The following is a 22,450-nucleotide window of genomic DNA, read 5'->3' on the forward strand; positions in this document are numbered from 1 at the left end:
ACTTCCGGATCCACACTGACCCCAACACCACTCTCAGGGGAACGCTCATCTACAGACCCCCAGGACCACGAGCACCCTTCAGCGACTCCATCGCCGACCTCACGAGCACCCACGCGCTCCCTTCTACGGACTACATCCTCATTGGAGACCTCAATTTCCACTTGGAGAACAACAACGACGCCAACACAGCATCTCTGATTGACAACCTCTCCAACCTCGGCCTCAGACAACTGGTCAACACACCCACCCACATCGCCGGCCACACGCTGGACTCGATCTTCTCCGCAAGCAACCACGTCACCTTTAACCACACCACCGAACTTCACTGGACCGACCACCACTGCATCCACTTCACATTCAAGAAGCACATCGAGCACCACCGCACCCAACAACCACCACACCGCCGCTGGAGCAAAGTCACCGATGACCAGCACCCTCACCCAGAACCCTCCCACCGACCCAGACACCGCCGCACTCAACCTACGACGGTGGATCAACGACTGCACCAACACCCTCGCACCACTCAAGAGGTCCACAGACAACCAAGAAAGAAAAAAAGCCGCCTGGTTCACTGACGAACTCCTAACCTCCAAACACGTCTGCCAGAAACTAAAGAAGAAATGGCTCCTCTAACGCACACCCGACAGCCTGTCAGCCCACAAGGAGGCCACCCACAAGCACCACCAGCTTATCAGACTCGCCAAACGATCCCACTTCACAGAAAGCCTGAACAACAACGCACATGACAGCAAAGAACTCTTCTGCATCCTGAAAGAGCTCTCCAACCCCAGCGCCAACGACATCCCACCATCCCAAGAACTCTGCGACGCCCTGTCCACCTTTTTCTATCAAAAGATCGCGACATCCACGACAGCCTCAACACCACGCCTCCGTCAGACCCGACCCCCGGAAACTCCACCTGCACCAACCGCCTGGACCTACGTAGACGACACTGAAACACGCAAGATCATGAACTCCATCCACTCAGGATCCCCTTCTGACCCATGCCCCCACCACGTTTACAACAAAGCCGACTCTACCATCGCCCCCCAACTTCGAAAGGTCATCAACTTATCCTTCGAAACCGCAACTTTCCCGGAAAGCTGGAAGCACGCCGAAATCCACACCCTCCTTAAGAAGCCCAAGGCAGACCCCAACGACCTCAAAAACTTCCGACCGATCTCCCTGCTCCCTTTCCCGGCGAAGGTCACCGAGAAGATCGTGAACGCTCAGCTTACCCACCACCTCGAGGACAACTCCATCCTGGACTCCTCCCAGTCCGGTTTCAGACGCAACCACAGCACCGAGACAGCACTCCTCGCCGCCACAGATGACATCAGACAGCAAATGGACAACGGCGAAACATCAGCCCTCATCCTCCTGAACCTATCAGCAGCCTTCGACACGGTCTGCCATCGCACCCTGTTAACACGCCTCCATGAAGCCGGAATACAAGAAAAAGCCCTCAACTGGATCTCCTCATTCCTCTCCGGCAGAACCCAAAGTCCGCCTCCCACCCTTCCGCTCCGAAGCCACCAACATCATCTGCGGCGTACCCCAAGGCTCCTCACTGAGCCCGACGCTGTTCAACATCTACATGGCCCCCCTCGCACAACTGGCCCGTCAGCACAACCTCAACATTCTCTCTTACGCCGACGACACCCAGCTCATCCTCCCCCTCACCAAAGACCCACACACCACCAAAGCCAACCTCCACGGGGGGATGAAGTCCATCTCCGAGTGGATGAGATACAGCCACCTGAAGTTGAACTCCAACAAGACGGAGGTCCTCATCCTCGGACGCACCCCCTCCGCCTGGGACGACTCCTGGTGGCCCACCTCGCTGGGAGCCCCGCCAACGCCAGCCAACCACGCACGCAACCTGGGTTTCGTCCTCGACTCCGCCCTCACCATGTCCAAGCAGGTCAACGCAGTTTCCTCCTCCTGCTACAACACCCTCCGCATGCTCCGTAGAATCTACAAATGGACACCGACGGAAACCAGAAGAACGGTGACCCAGGCCCTAGTCAGCAGCAGACTAGACTACGGCAACGCAATCTACACAGGCATCCCAGCAAAACACATCCGACGCCTCCAACGCATCCAAAACGCCTCCGCCCGACTGGTCCTCAACGTACCCCGCCGCTGCCACATCTCCCACCACCTGAGAGACCTCCACTGGCTCCCCGTGGACAAGAGGATCACCTTCAAGCTCCTCACCCACGCTCACAAGGCACTTCACAACGCCGGACCAGCCTACCTGAACAACAGACTCAACTTCTACGCCCCCACCCGCCAACTCCACTCTGCCAACCTCGCCCTCGTTCCCCGCATCCAGCGCAAGATCTCCGGTGGCATATCCTTCTCCTACCTTGCTGCCAAGACCTGGAACACCCTCCCGACCTCCCTGCGACAGACCCAGGACCTTCTCACCTTCAGGAGACTTCTTAAGACCTGGCTCTTCGACCAGTAGCGGCACCCCCCCCCCTTTCAGCACCTTGAAACCCTAACGGTTACGTAGTGCGCTTTACAAATGTTGTGATTGATTGATTGATTGATTGATTGGCTGATACTGAGCACCACCCTATGTTGCAGTCCAAGCATAGCAACAGATGCTAATATCCAACCTGCCTCATTAAATGTGTTTTAATAACAAGTTGATTCATCCATATTATGCACTAAATTATTGGGGGAAACGCGTTAATGTGACAAGTGCAGAGCACTGCACATTTCCTCATGGGCAATGAACTCATTTCATAGCGTACAGTATGGAGTAAATGGTCTCTTAGTTCTGGCCTGACAGTTTCCTGCGTCGTCTGAACATATTTATGTAGCATACGAATAGAAGAGCACACTAGTTTGTCAACTCAGGATGAAAGTTATTCACAAAAGAAACCAGTCTCCACACTTTATGTCACGCAGCACTGTGTTGATTATGCTATAACGGCATGGTTTCCAGCCTCGGACATAAATGTCCTCAACGCTTATGCTACTATATTCTTTGTGGCCAGTCTTTCCGAGCAGCAAGTCAATTAAATATCACTGTCTGCTAAACTACGTGTTAATCGATATATTACAGATATGCATTAATGTCTTTCCATGACTATACTATTTGCTGAACGCGGCAGTACAGGTTTGAAAATTATTTTTAAAGGCGTTTTAAGTATATCCCAAAACTTCAATTTGAGAATAAACACAATTCTGGAAAACACATTCGGAAATGCATTGTTTATCGCTGTACCGCAAAATATGTTATACATAAATACACTGGAACAATGTACCCCAAATACCGCCATCGGGAAAAAGCACTGCAATTTAGTATTACTCCATACAAATAGCAATTTTCTGCCTTTGAGCTTTCGCTTTTAATAAACCACAATATACCCACGCCAGCGTTACACCCAACCCGGATCTGTGCGGGACTTTAACAAAAACAAAGCACGTGCAGCTGTAAGCGGAACTTCGACGATGTGCGCTGTCCGCTCTAACTCCCCTGCCAAACTATTCAGCATCTGCGCTGTCTCACACTGTGCGCCTCTAGCACAGATACAATACATTAATGGAGCTGAAACTTAACGGGGGCTGAGTAAAATAATCACCTACCTCGTCGCAGTTGGGATCTCCCCCACCTTAGCGCCGCCCAAGTGACTTGAAAGAGTCTGCGCCCAAAGTAACGACATGAGACGAGCGCGGCTAGCGGAGGGAAACCGAGCAGCACATCTCCGCAAAGCGCCACCAAGCAAAGGCAAGCCCCACCCAAAGCATGACACAGCCAGAGGAGGAGGGACACTCCCGGCAGAAAAGGAGAGCTGTATTTCCACTTCACTTCATCCACGACGCGCAACATGAGCAAGTGAGATCTACAGAGCAGCTAAAGCCCCCAAGCGGCACTGCCTGCTTTAAATCATTACAGAGAAATCCAGGCGATCTTTAGGGAAACACTAGAATTAGTAACAGCTGCTGTAGCTGTAGATGCCTTTAAGTAAGATGGACTCATAAACCCGACACACACTGCTGCCCCACCCTTTCCGATTAGTTTCTAGCCATGTGGCGTCTGTGCCCAATGACTTCATGTAGGGGTCAAAGTACAAACTGATGTTGGAAACGAGTTAAATAAACACTGGTTAATTGTGTTACCACCTCCAGTATGCAAGCAAAAGGGAGGAGGCAGGTGATAACGTTTCATGCGGCAAACTGGAAATTAAAGGGATGAGAAGTAAACATTATTACACGGACTTGTGTAGTCATCTTCTGGTCTTTGCAAAGGCCTTGGAGCAAGGAAAGCAAACAGCCCGAATGTAGTTAGCTGCCTGCTGTATCTGTACTCTACAAAGGTACCAAACACATAGGATTGTACAAATTGAAGCACTATCATATTTGTTCTTTGTTCTCCAGATGCATTTGCAAGATGAATGGAAGGACATTGTTTGATTTGCCTTCCGGTAGTCGGGCAATCAGACACTGCCAGATGGACCAGCGTGCAGAGCGCTTAGGAACCGTGGGTCGTGACGGAACCAAGAATATCACACACTGTACCTTTAAAGCTGACACATCTAGCAGTGCCAGACTATTGTGAGAGCGTAGCTCTTATATTGAAAATTAACATGAAATGTTTATGAACTAATGCGTAATAATGCTGCATAGAGAAATGTATTAATGTATTTTACTAAACGTGTGTTCGAAATGTGCCCACGGGGAGTGGCCACCAATATATACGATGATTAATGAAATCGACTAATAATGAAGAATTAATGTATGATTTTATACTAGTATTATGAGTTATATATGTTAAGGTTTTGCTAATTAATCATTAGGCCTTAGTTAGCATGAGTCGAGGCCTAGCTGCCAGGTTTCATATAAATGTGTTTTTCTAACGCGCAGTGTGCTGACAAGACTTGCTGAAGGACACTTACTTGTACTTTTCCAAAAGCTAGAGGATGTATGTAACCGTAGTGGATCCGTTCTCATGAAATTAGACTTGCTCAAGGAAACATTTTTTCCGAATGCAACAGTGTAGACTTGCTACAGGTACAAGGTCGCCTAAACCGGTATAGACAATGGGACTACTGACTAAAGATGCGAGAGGACCACATGAACATGAAATCATACCGGACATTCTGCCCATTGAAGACGTCAATCACAAGAACCAATAAACTACGTGAGAACTGTTATGAGGTGACAATTTTGATGGTCTGACTGGTAAACCATTGGATGGAGATAATAGTGCGCCGAACTCACCCAATTAGGAATTAGGGGTCTGTCAACAGAAAAGGGATAAAAAACCTTTGACACAAGGAGAACGAGAGAGTTCCGGAGAAGCCATTCTTGCCGTTATCTAGACACTTTGTCACTCTGCCTAAAGACTTTGCTGTATGATTCTTTGAGTCATTCTTATTCTACTTACCTTGCCTGTTATACTTTACCTCCTTATGAGGGAAGTACCCCTTTTATCCTGCTTTGATGAACTTTGCTGTGTTTCCTGGCTGATGGCGAATCAACTGATGTCCTGAGGACGAAGACTGACTGTATGCTGACCCATTACGGAGGGTAACTATATAATGACGCAAATTTAATTATCTGTTTGCCTTTCCTTTCTAGGTACCAACTGCTTCTTTTGACAGAGACCTTAGTTAGAGGTTTTCCAAATTGATGTTGCTAAATTGTTTTGCATGAAGCCCAACATGCTGATGCTAATTTGAGGTTAGTTAAGGAGTCCACTGAATGACGCAAATAGACAAATGACTGAATCTATGCGTTGCTGAATAATGTGCTAATGATACTCTGCTAAGGTTAATCCATGTTGATGTTGTGCTATGTTCTAATGTTTATAATCTTTGCTTTGATGAAGTCTTATTCGAGTTGCCAAATTACGACAATGTTGATGTGTTTTCTGGTTTTGAGACTAATAAACTTGCTTTTAGAATTGTAATCAATAGGGAATAAATATCATAAATCTTACTAAATTCTGTGTGGTTATTCATGGCTGAAAGGTCATGGTGGTTTCTGAGTCTTATTTGCCATTGATTACTTTGATAGACTTGTTATTGTGATTATTGACTACGTTATTGATCTATTGATTGACATGTTGAGTAGCTATCTCGTTCTAAGGAGACTTCGAACAGGGTCAAAAGATCCATCGGCCTAAAGCGAGTCCCAGAGTGAGTAAATTATTGAGGTCGGGACGCGCTAGCGCTATTACCACCGGATATAAAGGCAGTGCAGGGATAGAGGCAAAGGGGGTGCTAGGGAGAGATCAGGTGAAAGTGCGGGCATGTGTAGTGACAAATTGCGACAGTTGCATTATTCTTAGATTGGACAAAAAAGTGAAAATGGTTGTACCATATATCTTATTACAGAAAGCAGACAATACCAATGACTGCGCTGCAGTAGGTCTACTATTATTCCTTAAAACTGACAAGCATTTTCACATTAATTTGGCCTATTGTTTCAGGAAATAAGGTCAACTGTCCAAAAGAATGAGATCAGTTGTCACAAAGAGCAAGTCCAATTTAGCTGGCGCACAAGATCAGCTATGCCAGTAAACAAAACCAGCTGTGCCAAAGAACAAGGCCGGCTGTGGCTGAGTATAATGTCAGATGTGAAGGGAACAAGGGCAGCTGCACCAAAAAATAAAGGTAACTGTACACAAGCAAAAGGCCAACTGTGTCAAAGCATAAGGCCAACTTTTCCAGATATTAACGAAAAATTTGCTCTAGGATGACTTCCAGAGAATAAGGGCAACTGCGCATGCAAATAAGACTCACTAATTCAGAGCACAAACTGTTGCAGTTCTTAGGGCATCTCTGCCTGAAATTACGGTCAATAGTGTCAAGAGAAAGAAAAAAACGAGCGCTAAAAAAAATGGTAATTTTTGTTATGGTTACTTGTGATACAATGAAGAGCCACAGTTGCAAATTAGCTTACATGCACTATTAAACAAGGAGTAAGGCAAAATGAACAAGTTACTTACCTTCAGTAACGTCTTTTATGGTAAGATTATCTAACAGCAGATTCCTCACTTTTCAAATATCCCCGGGGGTCTTAGTGGATCCAGCAGTTTTTGTATGGTAGTTCTCTCTTGTACCAACAGGATCCATCATTCTACCTCGCACCACTCTGTCTCGTGAGTATATGATGTCAAGACTGGTGTATATATTCCACCTGCTCATGCTTGCATCAGCTTCTTTATGAACTCTGGGCGTGCTAACAGACATGGAGCCCACATAAATCAATATGAAACAATGCGCAGAACTTTTTCAAGTGGAATCTTAAGATTGGCCAGAATGAGATCATTCCACAGAATGTGGAGAAAGTGCAGGAAACGAATGTGGGGTATATAGAGTCGCTACCAGAAAAGATGCTACCGAATGTAAGTCACTTGTTCTTCTGACAGACTGCTACCCTCAGATTCTTCACCTTTTGAATAGATAACAAAGCAGTACATCCTATGTGATGGATCTGTGGAATGACTCAGACCACAAAATTCTGCAGGATAGATCAGGCAAAATGTCCATCCTGCCAGACCTGGCTATCCAGAAGGTAATACTTGGTGGATGTATGGGGAGATACTCACGTAGCAGCCTCACAAATGTCCCAGACTGGCATACTGCAAGCTAGCACCACAGTAGCAGTCTTTGCTCTGGTACAGTGAGAACGCAAACCTTGCAATTTTTGGCTAACCCAAAGCAGATTTTAAAACAGAAGACAATCCGTACTGAGATGGTTCTTTTCTGTACCCCTTTGACCTTCTTTGTTCCAGAAAATCTGGCAATCCTGTCAAAATTCTCTGGTTCTTTTGTTGTAAAAATGAAGGGCCCTCTTAGGATCAAGGTAATGCATCTGTTCCTCCTCCGTTGATGGATGAGGTGACACAAAAGATGGTGATAAGGTGATGGACTGCCCTAGATGAAAGGGAGTGACAACCTTAGGTAGGAATGCTGCCTTTGTTTGAAGGAATACTTTGTCTGGAAAAAATGAAACATATAGTGGAATAGAAGACAGGGCCTAAAGTTCACTCACCCATCTGACAAATGTAATAGCTATGAGAAAGACTGTTTTAAGAGTAAGTAGGTGTAAAACTGTGAATAACCGATCAGCTAGGCCAAAACAAGACTACTATCCTACTGCAGCCTTATTTAAAAGGAATAGGTGGGAAGATATTGTTCAACCCCTTCGAAAAATGTATCACAACAGGTCATCTGAAGACGTAAACAAGTTGAAAGGGCTGATAAGTAGCCCTTAATTGTGGCCAAAGCAGACTTTGTTGAAGGACGCCTGTCTGCCTGATTAACATTACCTAATTAATTGTCATTAACTGTCTTAGCTCAATCTCCATGCATGGAGGTGTAGGTAGTGCAGGCTCGAGTGCAAGACCTGGCTCTGCTGCTGCGACACGAGATGCTCCTGAAACTCTGATTGGAGACGTGCTCATAGCTAGAAGTTTCAGGTGCCACACTCTCCTTGCCACACTCTTGCCATAGTCTCCTTGCCCAGTCCAGCGTCACTAGAATGACTTGGGCCAATCTCTCCTGATTTTCTTGAACGCTCCAGGCAAGAGAGGCAGGGGCAGAATGGCATATGGGAGACCCAATGTAGGCAAAAGGTGTCTCCTAAAGAAGACGGTCTTGGGAACGCCAATGTATAAGATTTATGACACTGCACGTTCTCTGTGGTGGCAAATAGATCAAGTCAAGTTTCTCCCTATAGCTGGAAGACGACCTCTGCCATCTCTGAACATAATCACCAACCATGGTCAACTAGGCAGTGTCTGCCGAGTTTCTCTGCTTGGAATTTAAATATCCTGCCAGGTGCTGGGCAATAAGGAAAATGCCCAGGGCATTCATCCTCTTCTAAAGGAACAGAGCCTACTGGCACAGGACCCACAACCCTACTCTGCCCTTACTGTTGAAGTACTTAATGGCAGTTGTGTGGTCTGTGGGAACCTGTACCTGTTCCCCCTTGAATGTTGGGAGGAACGCTTTCAGTGGCAAGCAAATTGCTTGCAACACCAACAAGATGTTTTGGAGGCAAGCTGCTGTCGGAGACTAGCATTCTCTTATCTCCACCTCTCCCAGATAACCTCCTTAGCCCAGCAATGATGTGTTAATCACAACCATTATTTCCAGGTGTGGTAGGGCGAGGGGTCTGCCGCAAGCCCAATTGCAGTTGAACAGCCACCACTGCAGGTTCATCACAGTCTCTTCCAACACTTGAATGGAATCAGACAGATTTCCTTGGTACTGAAACCACTGGGACTTCACATTCCACTGCAAAGGACGCATATGCCACTTGGCGTGGTCCACAAGTAGGATGCAGGAGGCCAAGAGGTCAAAAAGCCTCAAGGAGACCTCACTGAGACCCAGGCTGCACGTTGAAACATCTGGGTCATAGCCCAAATGTCCTGTACTCGCTGAGGCTGAGGGATGGCCCTGACAAGTACTGTGTCCAGGATAGCTCAATGAAGGGATGCCGCTGTGAAGAAATTAGGCGTGACATCAGCATGCTGATGGAAAACCCAACGACTGTCTGGAGCTTGTGCACAACTGTGTGAGGAGAGTCAGTAGTCACTCATCGAGATATGGGAAGACTGATATTCCCGGCCTTCACAGATGGGCTGTGACCACCATCACATTGCTACGGAGGTGCATTGGTAAGGCCAAAGAGGAACACAGAAAACACTCCTGACCTACCTGAAAACGCGGGTAACATCTGTGGCACCGTAGGACAGAAATATGTAAATGTCTATCTCAAGTCCAGCACTACCATCCAGTCTGTTGGATCAAGGGCAGTCTGACTTTGGGCCAGGGCAAGCATTGTGAACTTGTCTTTCCTTAGGAAGAAGTTCAGTGGGGGATGTTCTAACATGGGGCGAGGGTCTCTGTCTTTTTTCGGTATAAGAAAAAATAATAGGAGCAACAGCCAGTCCAGATTTCCAAAACTGGCAGCCTCTCTATCATTCCCTTGGCTAAAAGCGCAAGAACTTCTCTTTTGAGTACAGACAAGTAAGGAATCCTCTGGAAAATATTGTGTTGTGAGTAGTATGTGTGGAGGATTAGAAAGGGTTGGTAAGGAATAATTATGTTCCACGATATGGAGCACCCATTGATTTGAGGTGATGTTCATTCATCTGGGAAGGTAAAAGGTGATCCGACCTCATAACAGTTAATTGTGTTTTGCCAAGGTTAAACTTAAGGGGTCTGCAGAAGGAGCGGGGTTAGGGCTTGGGTAGAACGTAGTCTCTCGAAACCTGAGCGCTTCAACCAGCTACCCGTCCCTGTCTCCTAAGGGATTGAGATATCTTTTGCTGCTGAGTGTGGTAAGTGTGGTCTCCCACCGCACCCTCTGCGCAAGACTCCACAACACCGGCATTCACAACAAAGCCCTAGAATGGATCTGCTTCTTCCTCACTAGCCGAACACAGAGTTAGACTTCCACCTTTTAACCCAGAACCCACTGAGATCAACTGTGGAGTACCTCAAGGATCCTCCCTGAGCCCCACCCCATTCAACATCTACATGGCCTTTGCTTGCAGCCATGGTCAAAAGCCACGGACTCAACATCATCTCCTACGTCAACACCCAGCTGATTCTCTCCCTCACAGACAAACCCACAGCTGCCAAGAGCAACTTCCATAATGGGATGAAGGCAGTCGCCACCTGGATGAAGGACAGCTGCCTCAAGCTTAACTCAAGCTTACCTCAGACAAGACCGAAGTCCTCGTTCTGGGCTCCACCCCCTCTGCCTGGGACAACTCCTGGTTGCCCGCAGCGCTCTGAACTGCCCCCACCCCCACAGATCACGCACAAAACCTAGGCATCATCTTGGACTCCTTGCCCTTAATGAACTGCCAAATCAACGCTGTTTCATCCTCCTGCTTCCACACGCTCCGCCTTCTTCATAAGATCTTCAAGTGAATCCCCACGAGTCCAGGAAAACTGTCACCCATGCACTCGTCAGCAGCAGACTCGACTATGGCAACACACATAATGCCGGCACCACCCAGAAACTCCTAAAGAAACTGCAGAACATTCAGAATGCCTCCGCCAGACTTTTCCTGAACATTCCACGCTGCAGTCAAATCACTGGCCACGTGAGATACCTTTACTGGCTACCTATCAACAAAAGAATTACCTTCAAGCTCCTCATGCAAACCTACAAAGCCATCCACAATGTTGGACCTGCATCCCTTAACCACCGCCTCTCCTTCTACATTCCCACCAGACACCTCTGCTCAACTGGCCCGGACAACCATCCCATGGATCCGCAAGACCATGGCTGGAGGAAGATCCTTCTCCTACCTCCCAGCGAAGAAAGACCTGAAAGTCCCCGCCTCTGCGCCTCAGGCAATCACCATTGCTGCCGCAATTCAGGAAGGACCTCAAGACCTGGCTCTTCAACTAAACCGCAGCGCCTTGAGAACCTTACAGGTGTATAGTTGCACTTTATAAGAATCCTGATTGATTTTTTGACTGAACACTGTCTTGTCTTTTAAAGATAACCCTTCCGAACCCTCAAAAAGGATGCTTTTGTTGGGGATAAGCCCATGAATGGATAGTGAACTTAAATTCCTTGAATCTTTCGAGAGCTGAATCCACTTTTGCACTAAACAGTCCAGAGCCATCAAGACACACGCACATAACAGACTGTTGTTGGAGAACCATTGGAATGAGGCCAAGCACCACACTGGCTCCTACTGCTCTTCCTAGAGAGTCAGTAATGTCCAAACCCAACTTCACTGACTTTTTTACAGCATCCTGTCAATCTAAAACTAAATGATGTGGAACTTTGTTAGAGATCACCAGTAGGACATCTGTCAATGTGTACTATATGCTGTTGAATATCCCCCCAAGACACATGATGTAGTAATGGACCTGGGGGCAAGGCTAGTTGAAGACAAAATAGTTCTTGCAAAAGCCTCCAGTCTCTTTGATTCCATATCTGGAGGAGTGGTAGAGAAAGCATTCAAGTTTGTATGCTTGTAGATAACTGTACACTTTGGACACTGGTACCAATGGCTTTGGTTGGCAAGCAACAGAGTTCTGCTTCCATTTACTACTCATATAAAAGTACTCGACATACACAAAGGAATGTCACTTCAGAGTTTAGACATCATGACATGTAAGCACAACTTTACATAAACAGGCCTGTCCGATGCCAAAGATTTAAAAAGAGTATGCGGCCACCACTGATCACAGTACATGTCCAAACTGACACATGCTTGTGTCCATGACAATGAATGTTTTTGGTGTCCATGACAGTGAACCTTTTTGGCACCCATCCTGACTTCAGGGCCAGGACCCAGGTCTTGTGGTCAATTTCAGTCTAGGCTTCCGAGTGGTTTCACATACAGTTTGACATCACAGGGCAAAAAGAATGCACAACACTTTATTATGGAGGGGCATTCTCGTACCAGCAGAATTGATGTCATCACTGACATCAGCTGTTTAAGGAGAAATGTCATGGGTCCCAGATGACTCCTTTTAGTCATCTGGGTCCCATAACATTTCTCCTTATATAGCACTATGAAGGAATAACATTCTATTTCTTGGGTAAACAAAAAGGAATCTGAAGGGAAATTTGGCAAAAACAGAGCTACTTTCCAGTCTTCGGGACTTATTACAAGGCTGGCGGTCTTGAGGCCGGCTGCCACCGCACCCCAGGTGGTCCGACCGCTAATTTATGACCCTGGAGGTCGGACCACTGTCCCCGCCATTAACATGGTTCCCGACGGGCTGATGGCGGTCAGAGTTGTGCTCAGCCACGGTGGCACGGAGTTCAGCGCCGTCGTGCTTATTACAAGTCCAGTTTCTGACAGCCTTTTCATGGCAGGGACCCCACTATGAAAAGGCTGGTGGAAACCTAGTGCTGGGGGACCCCCTGCCCGGCACCCTCAGAACGCGCACTGTCTGCTATAGCAGACAGTGTGCACTCTGAGGGTGCTGGGGGCACCCTCTATGCGACAACATTGATCTCGGCCCCATTAGCAGCGGCAGTGTCCTCGCCACAGATCTGGTGGTACAAGTTTCGGACCGCCAGACTTGTAATTAGGCCCTAGCTGTTGTTCTGTCCATTACACTCCATAAGCAATGAAACAGATTACAGCTTCATCAGAATTTCTCACTTAAGGTGTGAGGTTTCTTTGCTTGTGTTAATAATAGTAGGATACGGATAGTTAGCCAGGAGGTGTTTGGGTGATATAGCTTCGCAAGTGTGTCTTGATGTGTCACAGGTCTAACAGTGATAGACCACACTCCTAAACAGCAAATGAGGAGATCAAGGTATGTAGTTATGTTTTTTAGGGACGACTAGCCATTCCGTTACTCTGGTATCCTTGGTAGAATGGAGGTTAGCAGAATGCTTTCAGAGCATGATAGACTGCCAGGACACAGCAATGCTCAGTTCTAGCCACGGCATCCTGGAGTGTGCAGAATGTTTTTGCTGGGGCTGATTTTGGTTTCCAATCCGTTCTTGATGTGGAATTCCAATAAATGTTGCACTTCTGTCATGCCTGTAACATACAGAAACATTTTAGCAGACAAGAGACAAATGCATTGCCCCTGGACTTTTAAGAGTAGTAACAGCAGTCTTGGAATTATGAGGTGTGGTCTCCCTGCCAGCCAATTCTGATGATAGGTGTGCCATTGACCAAGAGAACCTTAGTGTGTGCAGTAGGTGAAAAGACAGGACTCTGATGTTTTTACTTCCAATGAAGAGGTTGATAACTTCCACTAACTAAAGCACAAGAGCCAAAACCAGTATCCTGAAGCTGAAAACCTTTACTGATGGCATAGCATCCGCGGACACACCAAGGGCATTGAAAAGTAAAGTTTGACTGGTATCCCAACACTCACCTTCCCCGCTGACTTTACTGTGCGTAACTGTTACAAGAAAAATGCCACCATTTTTGTTTTTTTATCATGAAAATGATCAAATTTCCACAACCTCTCTTGGCCCGCTGATTAGGAGGAGGGACGGTGCCTTCAAACAAATGATTTCAGACACGCTACGTATTTGAAAATGTACAGTGTTTGAAGTTTTCCTCTGGTTTTGGATTTGATATTCCTTGCCACACGAACAGTGATTTGGTCATACTTTACTGCATGCAGAAGCACCACCTCAGTTTGAGAACAGTCAACAACCTCCCTGAAAATCCTTGCAAATTTGTTTTTTCCAGGACATTTCTTTTGTTTGAGAAATGAAATTAAGCAATTTCCTTAAATAAAAAAATTCTGACTTCTGATTGTAGGTTCCTAATTTATCTCTGTGTATTCCAACGGTAAGATCCAAGAAAACTAAGCAATCCATTTTTAGTGAAATGTACAAAGTCAGGAGTTGGTGCGTACTGTTGAGCCAACTGATAAAACAAGTAGGAGACTTCGTACTACCCCTAATTAGTAAAACATCTTCTAGGTACAAATGTTTTGGCAAAATGAATTGGGGAGTGTTAATATCGGATTAGTCTTGAAGTGTACCACTTAAGGTAGAGCAAAACTGGGTGTGAAGTTGGGCCGGTGGAAATTCCCACCTAAAATATCCATTGGCATACTTAAAGATGGTTGGTTAAAGTCGTCGGAGGTAAAAGATGTCTTCAAATAAGATGTAGTTTCTAGCAATAGCTGTTTCCAAACTTTCAAAATAAAAAAGATGTACATTCTCTAGTCAAGGGTTGAGTTACACTCTAGTAATTTCTCTATTATATGTCGATCTTCCCTTTGTAAGGTAGTATATAAGGACTATGCCGAAAACTACTAATAGTTTGGTATAAATATCCAAGTTCAGATTGTCAATTATTAGAATCACATCCATACTATCCCCAACATTCATTTTTTTAAGTGATACAAAACTTTAAATAAATGTGTTTACATACCATCCCAAAGGTTGTAAAGCAAAGCCACATCTGAAAACAATAGGGTGACCAGAAGAATTATTGATGTGTTTGTAAAACCTCGGTATACAGTAAATGGCTGGTGTATGTGTAAAATTAACATTTAGAAACATAAGCTCCTTGTGAATAAGTATACAAAGAGTCTGAGCTTCTTCAGCAATCCTCAGTATGTCTCTGAGAAGAGTATGTGTAAAGGAGGTGCAGTGTTCAGTGGTCTCAAACTCTCATTGCTGCAATCAGTTTGCGTCACAAGAACAATTCCCCCACCTCTCCCTACAGGTTTGATAACTATATTTGACAGCTGTGTTTTAGATTGTTGAGGGTTAGATGTTACTCCTTAGTTATGTGAAATGTAACATATTCAAAGGCTTGTTTAAGTTCCATAATTTATTTATTTCAAAACCAATTATTCAAAGGCTAAAATTAAAAGGTCAAAAACGCATACTTGAAGACAGTGGGTTAAAAGTGGACGGAGGAAAAAAAAAATATTAGAACTGGTTGTATACTCATCCTGGTGATCAGCAAAGAAGATCTTAAATCGTACAAACCTAAAAAAAAAAATCAGACCCTCCTGTAAGATAAAAAAAAAAGTCTGAGGGAATAAAAGGAGGGCCTTTGCAAAGTAGATTGATTTCTGTAGAGGACAGGTTATCAATTGGAATGTTATTCATCTGTAAATTGGGAGTATCATTTGATGTGGTAAATCGTGCCTGTTTAAAGGAAACAAAAGGTGGTATGTATTATTTACAAATAATAACTGCAGTATCTGCAACATGTTTGTGTCTTGCCTGGATGGTTGTAAAAAGGCTTGCCGTTTGGTCTGCCTCTTCCCCTGCCTCCCCCACTTTCTCACTGCTGGTCTAAAATAACAAGGAAGATCTTGGCTAGGCACTTCCTGGGTTGTCAGTGCTAGATTTCCCTAAGGAATCAAATTCCTCACTGGAGCTAGCAGAAGACTTAGAAAAAGTGGCAGTTTTGACTTTTGAATCATCACTAGGGTCGATACTATCCAATGTAAGGAGGTTGTGTGTAATTGTCATACTGATAAGAGTTGACTCTTTCCATGCAGTAGTTCTTTTATATATATATATAAGGAAAATGTCACTTACCCGGTGTACATCTGTTCGTGGCATTAGTCGCTGCAGATTCACATGCTGTGCACATCCCGCCATCTGGTGTTGGGCTAGGAGTGTTACAGGTTGTTTTTCTTCGAAGAAGTCTTTTCGAGCCACAAGACCGAGGGACTCCTCCCATTTAGTCTCCATTGCGCATGGGCGTCGACTCCATCTTAGATTGTTTTCCCCGCAGAGGGTGAGATAGGAGTTGTGTATGCTAGTAATAGTGCCCATGCAATGGAGTGAATGCGTATGTACATAATAAAGTTTCAAGTAATCTATTTACAAATGTACAAATGTTTAAGATCTACTTCTAAACGGCTACAGGCTCCCGGGGAGGCGGGTGGGCGCATGTGAATCTGCAGCGACTAATGCCACGAACAGATGTACACTGGGTAAGTGACATTTTCCGTTCAATGGCATGTGTAGCTGCAGATACACATGCTGTGCATAGACTAGTAAGCAGTTATCTCCCCAAAAGCGATGGTTCAGCCTGTAGGAGTTGAAGTAGTTTGGAATAATGTTCTTAGTACAGCTTGACCTACTGTTGCTTGTTGTGCAGTTAGCACATCTACACAGTAGTGCCTGGTAAATGTATGAGGCGTAGACCATGTGGCTGCTTTACATATTTCATTCATTGGAATATTACCTAGAAAGGCCATGGTAGCACCTTTCTTTCTGGTTGAGTGTGCCTTTGGTGTAATAGGCAGTTCTCTTTTAGCTTTAAGATAGCAGGTTTGAATGCACTTAACTATCCATCTAGCAATGCCTTGTTTTGAAATTGGATTTCCTGGATGAGGTTTTTGAAAGGCGATAAATAGTTGTTTTGTCTTTCAAATTAGTTTTGTTCTGTCAATGTAGTACATTAGTGCTCTTTTGATGTCTAATGTATGTAGTGCTCTTTCAGCTACAGAATCTGGCTGTGGGAAGAACACTGGTAATTCTACCGTTTGATTCAAGTGGAACGGTGAGATTACTTTTGGTAAAAATTTGGGATTTGTTCGTAGAACAACTTTATTTTTGTGTATTTGAATAAATGGTTCTTGAATGGTAAACGCTTGAATTTCACTCACTCTTCTTAGAGATGTGATGGCAATTAAAAATGCAACTTTCCACGTTAAGTATTGCATTTCACAAGAGTGCATGGGCTCAAAAGGTGGGCCCATGAGTCGTGTTAAGACAATGTTGAGGTTCCATGAAGAAACTGGTGGCGTTCTTGGTGGTATAATTCTCTTTAGGCCTTCCATAAACGCTTTTATGACTGGTATCCTGAATAATGAAGTTGAGTGCGTAATTTGTAGGTAAGCTGAAATTGCAGCAAGATGTATTTTTATGGAAGAGAAAGCTAGTTTTGCTTTTTGCAGAAGTAGTAAGTATCCTACTATATCTTTTGTAGATGCGTGTAAGGGTTGAATTTGATTATTATGGCAGTAATAGACAAATCTTTTCCTTTTATTTGCATAGAAGTGTCTAGTGGTAGGTTTTCTAGCCTGTTTTAGGACCTCCATACATTCCTGTGTGAGGTGTAAGTGTCCGAATTCTAGGATTTCAGGAGCCAAATTGCTAGATTCAGCGATGCTGGATTTGGATGCCTGATCTGTTGTTTGTGTTGTGTTAACAGATCTGGTCTGTTTGGTAGTTTGACATGAGGTACTACTGACAGGTCTAGTAGTGTGGTGTACCAAGGTTGCCTTGCCCATGTTGGTGCTATTAGTATGAGTTTGAGTTTGTTTTGACTCAACTTGTTTACTAGATATGGAAGGAGTGGGAGAGGGGGAAAAGCGTAAGCAAATATCCCTGCCCAGTTCATCCATAGCGCATTGCCCTGAGACTGATCTTGTGGGTACCTGGATGCGAAGTTTTGGCATTTTGAGTTTTCCTTCGTTGCAAATAGATCTATTTGTGGTGTTCCCCAAATTTGGAAGTAAGTGTTCAGTATTTGGGGGTGAATCTCCCATTCGTGGATTTGTTGGTGATCCCGTGAGAGATTGTTTGCTAACTGATTCTGAATTCCTGGAATAAATTGTGCTATTAGGCGAATGTGGTTGTGAATCGCCCAATGCCATATTTTCTGTGTTAGGAGACACAACTGTGTTGAGTGTGTCCCTCCTTGTTTGTTTAGGTAGTACATTGTTGTCATGTTGTCTGTTTTGACAAGAATGTATTTGTGGGTTATCATGGGTTGAAATGCTTTCAGCGCTAGAAATACCGCTAACAGTTCTAGGTGATTTATGTGTAACTGTTTTTGCTGCATGTTCCATTGTCCTTGGATGCTGTGTTGATTGGGGTGTGCTCCCCACCCTGTCATGGAAGCATCTGTTGTTATCACGTATTGTGCCACTGGGTCTTGGAAAGGCCGCCCTTGGTTTAAATTTATACTGTTCCACCATTGAAGCGAGATGTATGTTTGGCGGTCTATCAACACCAGATCTAGAAGCTGACCCAGTGCTTGTGACCATTGTGATGCTAGGCACTGTTGTAAGGGCCGCATGTGTAACCTTGCATTTGGGACAATGGCTATGCATGAGGACATCATTCCTAGTAGTTTCAGTATTATTTTGACTTGTACTTTTTGTTTTGGATACAAGGTTTGTATCACATTGTGAAATGCTTGTACTCTTTGTGGACTTGGAGTAGCAATCCCTTTTGCTGTGTTGATTGTTGCTCCCAAGTATTGCTGTGTTTGGCACGGCTGCAGGTGTGACTTTGCATAGTTGATTGAGAAACCTAGTTTGTGTAGGGTTTCTATGACATATTTTGTGTGTTGTGAACACCGTTTTAGCGTATTGGTTTTGATTAACCAATCGTCTAGGTATGGGAACACATGTATTTGCTGCCTTCTGATATGTGCAGCTACTACTGCCAGGCATTTTGTAAAAACCCTTGGCGCAGTTGTTTTTCCGAATGGCAACACTTTGAATTGGTAATGTATCCCTTGGAATACAAACCTTAGGTACTTTCTGTGTGAAGGATGTATGGTATATGGAAATATGCATCCTTTAGGTCTAGTGTTGTCATGTAGTCTTGTTGTTTGAGCAGTGGGATTACGTCTTGTAGAGTAACCATGTGAAAATGGTCTGATTTGATGTAGGTATTTAATGTTCTGAGATCTAGTATCGGTCTCAGGCTCTTGTCCTTTTTGGGTATCAGGAAGTACAGTGAGTAAACTCCTGTGTTTAATTGATCTTTTGGTACTAATTCTATTGCTTCTTTCTGTAGCAATGCCTGAACTTCTAGTCCTAGAAGATCTATATGTTGTTATGACATATTGTGTGTTTTCGGTGGGACGTTTGGAGGGAATTTGAGAAATGCTATGCAATAACCATGCTGGATAATTGCTAAGACCCAAGTGTCTGTTGTTATTTCCTCCCAATGTGTGTAAAACTTGTTTAGTCTCCCCCCCACAGGTGTTATGTGTTGGGGATTTGTGACCTTGAAGTCACTGTTTGTTTTGAGGAGTTTTGGGACTTAGGAACTTTCCTCTGTTTCTTTGAAACTGTCCTCCTCTATATTGTCCCCGAAAACCTCCCCGCTGATACTGGCTTTGGTAAGTGGGCTTTATTTGTGAGGTTGTGGCTTCTGTGGTTTGCCCTCGAAACCCCCCTCGAAATTGTGTTTTCCGAAATGTGCCTCTGCTCTGCGGGGAGTAGAGGGCGCCCATGGCTTTGGCCGTGTCAGTGTCTTTTTTAAGTTTTTCAATTGCAGTGTCCACTTCCGGCCCAAACAACTGCTGTCCGTTGAATGGCATATTCAGCACAGCTTGCTGTATTTCTGGTTTAAATCCTGATGTACGCAGCCATGCATGCCTCCTTATCGTCACTGCTGTGTTGACAGTTCTAGCAGCTGTGTCTGCAGCATCCATTGCTGATCGAATTTGATTATTGGAGATATTTTGTCCCTCTTCGACCACTTGCTGCGCTCTTTTTTGAAACTCCTTTGGCAAGTGTTCAATAAGGTGTTGCATCTCGTCTCAATGGGCCCTATCATATCTGGCTAGCAAAGCTTGCGAATTTGCAATACGCCACTGGTTTGCTGACTGTGCCGCCACCCTTTTGCCTGCCGCGTCAAATTTTCTACTCTCTTTATCTGGAGGTGGCGCGTCTCCTGAGGTATGAGAGTTGGTTCTTTTGCGCGCTGCTCCAACTACAACAGAGTCTGGTGATAGCTGTTGTGTGATGTACACCGGGTCTGTTGGTGGCGGTTTATATTTTTTATCTACTCTTGGAGTAATGGCTCTCCCTTTGACAGGCTCTTCAAACACCTGTTTGGAGTGTTTTAGCATTCCGGGCAACATTGGCAGACTTTGATATTGACTGTGCGTAGACGACAGTGTATTAAAAAGGAAGTCATCTTCAATGGGTTCTGAGTGAAGGCCGACATTGTGAAATGCTGCTGCCCTTGATACCACTTGAATGTAGCCTGTACTATCCTCAAGTGGCGAGGGTCTTGCTGGATAGCACTGAGGACTATTGTCTGACACTGGTGCGTCGTAAAGGTCCCATGCGTCAGGGTCATCTTGACTCATCCCCGTATGTGTTGGGGATTGCATCATTGGTGGAGTGGCTACCGGTGATAGTTGTGGAGAGTGATGTGGGGATGGTGGTGGTGTTACTTGTTTAGCCACTTTTGCTTGTGGCTGTTTGTCCTTGTCCTTGTTTTGGAAGGCAAGTTTTCGTTTCATTCTGATTGGGGGAAGAGTGCTGATCTTCCCTGTATCTTTTTGAATAAAGAGCCGCCTTTGCGTGTGATCTGGCTCTATTGTTTGTAATTCCTCTTCAAATCTGTGTGTCTTCATTTGAGAGGACAGTCCTTGTTCCTCTGAATAGGAACTAATTTTCGGTTCGGATGGCGGATGTTTCGGCACCGAAACCTTTTCTGCCGCTTTTTTCGGCTCCGACAAAATCTTTTTGCTTTTCGGCGTCGTGCCCTCTCGGTGCCGACCAACTTCGGTGCCGCTGTCTCGGTGCCAAATCTTTTCGGAGCCACTCTCTCGGGTCCGAGATTGCTGCGTGCCTGTATCTCGACCGGAGTCGGATGACTTCGACACCAGCTCGCCCTTTTTCGGTGTCGATGGACGGTCACCTACTTTTCGGGTTAAGCCATGGCCTGTTGGCGGTGGCGTCCCCTGGTCTTTGGCAGTCTTTTCGTGAGTTTTTTGTTTCGACGTCTTACTCACGGTTTTCGGCGTTTCTTCGGAATCGACCTCCTCCGAGTCCGAATCCTGGATGGAGAATGTTTCTTCCTCCTCCTCGAAACACCCTTGTCCTGACTGCGCCGACGCCATTTGCAGTCTTCTTGCTCTTCGGTCCCTGAGTGTCTTCCTCGACCGAAACGCTCGACAGGCCTCACAAGTATCCTCCCTGTGTTCCGGTGACAAACACAAGTTACAGACCAGGTGTTGATCTTTATATGGATACTTGCTATGGCATTTTGGACAGAAGCGGAATGGGGTCCGTTCCATCAGCCTTGAAGAGACACGTGGCCGGGCCGACCAGGCCCCTACAGGAATCGAAAAACCCCAAAGGGCCACCGGGCTCTTCTCAATTCGGTGTCGATCTGTTGTAACTAACCCGATACCGAACGCAAACAATACCGACGATTTTTCCGAGATTCTAACTAACTTTCCGACCCGAAACACGGAGCGAAAAGGAACACGTCCGAACCCGATGGTGGAAAAAAAACAATCTAAGATGGAGTCGACGCCCATGCGCAATGGAGTCGAAATGGGAGGAGTCCCTCGGTCTCGTGACTCGAAAAGACTTCTTCGAAGAAAAACAACTTGTAACACTCCGAGCCCAACACCAGATGGCGGGATGTGCACAGCATGTGTATCTGCAGCTACACATGCCATCGAACATATATATATATATATATATTCACTGAAAAATCCAAAGGCTATAGGGACGTTCTAGTTAGATCCTGCATTTACTCACACAAAACCATTGAAATTCAGCAGTTATAGGTAGAGTTATTTCAAGTAACTATAACTCGCGCCCTAAGGTAACTATAACGCCTGCCATGCACAGTTATCTGATCAATAATTTGACTGCAGATGTTACAGTGACATTATCAATGGTGTTATCAAAGTTGTCATGCGTGCTGTAATTTGTGGGGTATTTAGCAGTGCATGGCGAGGGAGCAAGTTATACCGTGCCCCTCCACAGGTGATGTTGGCCCTGGGGACCCCATCCCCTGGCCTTCTGAAATAGTTTTTTTTTTTTGGGGGGGTGGAGGGGCCCGAGCCTGGCCCACCTGGGGGCTTCAACGAAACAGGCATGCTTTTTTTTGGGAGGGGGGGTTGGGGGAAGGGGTTGAGGAGAGGATTTCCATGCAAACGCAGATCACGACGCCATTTTTTCTTTTTAATTTTTTTTTGTTTTTATATCCCTGGTGGGGTCCCTCTGGGACCCCAGCACCAGAGCTAAGAGGTGAGGGTGACTCTACCCTGACC

At 45.4% G+C, this 22,450-nt stretch overlaps 1 protein-coding gene across 22 annotated transcripts in view; it reads right to left on the reverse strand.

Moving 5' to 3' along the window:
• Positions 1-22,450, reverse strand: part of EPB41L2 (erythrocyte membrane protein band 4.1 like 2) — a 1,020,488-nt gene that overhangs the window by 853,648 nt on the left and 144,390 nt on the right. The window contains exon 1 of one of the 22 annotated variants that reach the window (XM_069234866.1): positions 3,604-3,747. The exons of 20 other annotated variants lie outside the window; for them this stretch is intronic. The gene's annotated coding sequence lies outside the window, so the exon portion shown is untranslated. Of the gene's footprint in view, positions 1-3,603; positions 3,748-22,450 lie in introns of those variants that run through there. One more of the 22 variants, XM_069234855.1, reaches the window with a different exon arrangement.

Source organism: Pleurodeles waltl, chromosome 5 (genome assembly GCF_031143425.1).
Source record: "Pleurodeles waltl isolate 20211129_DDA chromosome 5, aPleWal1.hap1.20221129, whole genome shotgun sequence".
In the NCBI taxonomy this organism is placed as follows: domain Eukaryota; kingdom Metazoa; phylum Chordata; class Amphibia; order Caudata; family Salamandridae; genus Pleurodeles; species Pleurodeles waltl.